The sequence below is a fragment of the Ascidiella aspersa genome, chromosome 5 (assembly GCF_963924565.1).
Source record: "Ascidiella aspersa chromosome 5, kaAscAspe10.2, whole genome shotgun sequence".
Classification (NCBI taxonomy): domain Eukaryota; kingdom Metazoa; phylum Chordata; class Ascidiacea; order Phlebobranchia; family Ascidiidae; genus Ascidiella; species Ascidiella aspersa.
Genome location: NC_139451.1, coordinates 10,324,478 through 10,326,977, shown reverse-complemented (window position 1 = coordinate 10,326,977; position 2,500 = coordinate 10,324,478). Strand labels below are relative to the sequence as shown.

General features: G+C 61.4%; 2 non-coding genes and 1 pseudogene across 2 annotated transcripts in view; all 3 read right to left on the bottom strand.

Annotated features, from left to right (window-relative positions):
- LOC146143145 (large subunit ribosomal RNA) overlaps positions 1 to 1,060 on the bottom strand; it is a 3,679-nt pseudogene extending 2,619 nt beyond the window's left edge.
- A 248-nt stretch (positions 1,061 to 1,308) lies between these two features.
- LOC146143144 (5.8S ribosomal RNA) lies at positions 1,309 to 1,462 on the bottom strand. The gene has a single exon (XR_014500999.1). It is a non-coding gene; the product is annotated as a 5.8S ribosomal RNA (ribosomal RNA).
- Positions 1,463 to 1,709: 247 nt separating this feature from the next.
- The window catches only part of LOC146143143 (small subunit ribosomal RNA), a 1,811-nt gene continuing 1,020 nt past the window's right edge, over positions 1,710 to 2,500 (bottom strand). Inside the window, exon 1 of the ribosomal RNA XR_014500276.1 lies at positions 1,710 to 2,500. This exon is cut by the window's right edge and continues 1,020 nt beyond it. This is a non-coding gene — a ribosomal RNA (small subunit ribosomal RNA).

Genomic DNA, 2,500 nt, shown 5'->3' with positions numbered 1-2,500 from the left:
TCTGGCTTCAACCTCTTCAGGCATAGTTCACCATCTTTCGGGTCCCAACGCGAACGCTCTCGCTCGACCTCTCCGGCAAAGCGGACGAGATCGGCCGGTGATGCGGCCGCCGCGAACGACGACGTCTCACCTCCGCCGGACCGCGCCGACATTCACTTTCACTGCGCCCATGGGTTTCGTACTGCCCCGTGGCTCGCGCTCACGTTAGACTCCTTGGTCCGTGTTTCAAGACGGGTCGGGAAGGTGGCTGACTTCAGCCGCGGACCCCGTGCGCCTCGCGAAACGACACCGGAAGCGCGACCGAGACGAAGAGGCTGGGCACTGAGAACAGTCCCCGACCCACGACGCCCCAGCCGGCACCGGGCGCTCGGCCCCGAAGGGCAGACGCGGCGATCTCTCCTCGCCCGAACGGCGGGCCGACGGACACGCGCGCCTATAGTACCCGACCGAGGCCGGGTTACCTTGCGCGCGGCCTTCTCGCCGCCGTCCAGACGGTCGCGGCCTTCGCCCGGCGCTAGTGCGCTGGTCCCCGATCGGGCGGCGCCGCCGGCGGCCCGTGAGGGTCCGCACGACAACGTCGCCGACAGGGGGCCGGCTGAAAGCGACCGGGCGACCCGACAGGCCCTCCCGTTTGCCTCTCGACGGTTTCACGTACTCTTTAACTCTCTCTTCAAAGTGCTTTTCAACTTTCCCTCACGGTACTTGTTCGCTATCGGTCTCGTGACCGTATTTAGCCTTAGATGGAGTTTACCACCCGCTTTGGGCTGCATTCCCAAACAACCCGACTCTGGGAAGACGCCGTAGCGCGCCCGCCTGTCGCCGCCATGGGCCTGACACCCGCTCTGGGAAAAGGCCTCGATCAGAAGGACGCGGGCGACCGGCGAAGCGCGCCGTGACGAATTCCGTACGCCACAATTCCGCGCACTCCAAAAGCGCGCGGATTCGGCGATGGGCACATCCCACTTCACTCGCCGTTACTGAGGGAATCCTCGTTAGTTTCTTTTCCTCCGCTTAGTAATATGCTTAAATTCAGCGGGTAGCCTCGTCCGACCTCAGGCCGAAAGTAAGGACCGGGACTATTCTTCCCGTTCCGCGCTCGCCGTCGGCGCCGCGCGCCGCCGCGCACCTCGATTCCCGCCCTTGAGCCGCCAGCCGTTGGCCTCTTCGAGGTCGACTCGCCGCCGCCGCGCGGGATTCTGGTCGCGATCGTCGCGCATCGTGCCGTGCTGTCTTGAGCGGGACGGGCGCTCGCGCGTCCGACGCCGCAGCAGCCGCGCGGAGAAATCCCCGCGCGGAACGTTTGCAACGCGACCCTGAGGCGGGCGCGGCCCCGGGATTGACCCGAGGCCGCAATTTGCGTTCAGAACGTCGATGCTCAATGTGTCCTGCAATTCACACTAATTCACGCAGCTAGCTGCGTCCTTCATCGACTCACGAGCCGAGTGATCCACCGCCAAGAGCCATCCACGATTGTTTCGCTCGCACAGTGCCTCGCACTATAGGGTGACAAAATAGACCGCGCCGAGCGGTCGGCCAGGCCGACGCTTGAAGCCGGAGCGCGCGGCACCGCGGCACTCGACGCGCAAACATTACCGGGTGACCGAATCGCCGGCCGGCGCGCCGCTCCTCGCGGGTCGGGCGCCGGGTAGCAAAGACTTTTTCTCTCGCTTGTCCGAGTTTCGCGTTCGCCGAAGCGTTTGCGAGACCGTTAATGATCCTTCCGCAGGTTCACCTACGGAAACCTTGTTACGACTTTTACTTCCTCTAAATGATCAAGTTAGATCGTCTTCTCGGACGCCGGCTCGACCGTTGCCGGCCGCGCCAGGTCCAATCGGAGGACCTCACTAAACCATTCAATCGGTAGTAGCGACGGGCGGTGTGTACAAAGGGCAGGGACGTAATCAACGCGAGCTAATGACTCGCGCTTACTGGGAATTCCTCGTTCAAGGGAAATAATTGCAATTCCCTATCCCTAGCACGACCGGGGTTCAGCGGGTTACCCAGACCTGTCGGCCAAGGCGAGCACATGCTGATCCGGTCAGTGTAGCGCGCGTGCGGCCCCGAACATCTAAGGGCATCACAGACCTGTTATTGCTCAATCTCGTGTGGCTAAACGCCACTAGTCCCTCTAAGAAGTTAGACGCCGACCGATTGGGTCGCGTAACTAGTTAGCAAGCCAGAGTCTCGTTCGTTATCGGAATTAACCAGACAAATCGCTCCACCAACTAAGAACGGCCATGCACCACCACCCACAGAATCAAGAAAGAGCTCTCAATCTGTCAATCCTCACTGTGTCCGGGCCGGGTGAGATTTCCCGTGTTGAGTCAAATTAAGCCGCAGGCTCCACTCCTGGTGGTGCCCTTCCGTCAATTCCTTTAAGTTTCAGCTTTGCAACCATACTTCCCCCGGAACCCAAAGACTTTGGTTTCCCGCAAGCTGCCGGAGAGGTCGTAAAACTAACGCCCCCCGATCGCTAGTTGGCATCGTTTATAGTCAGAAC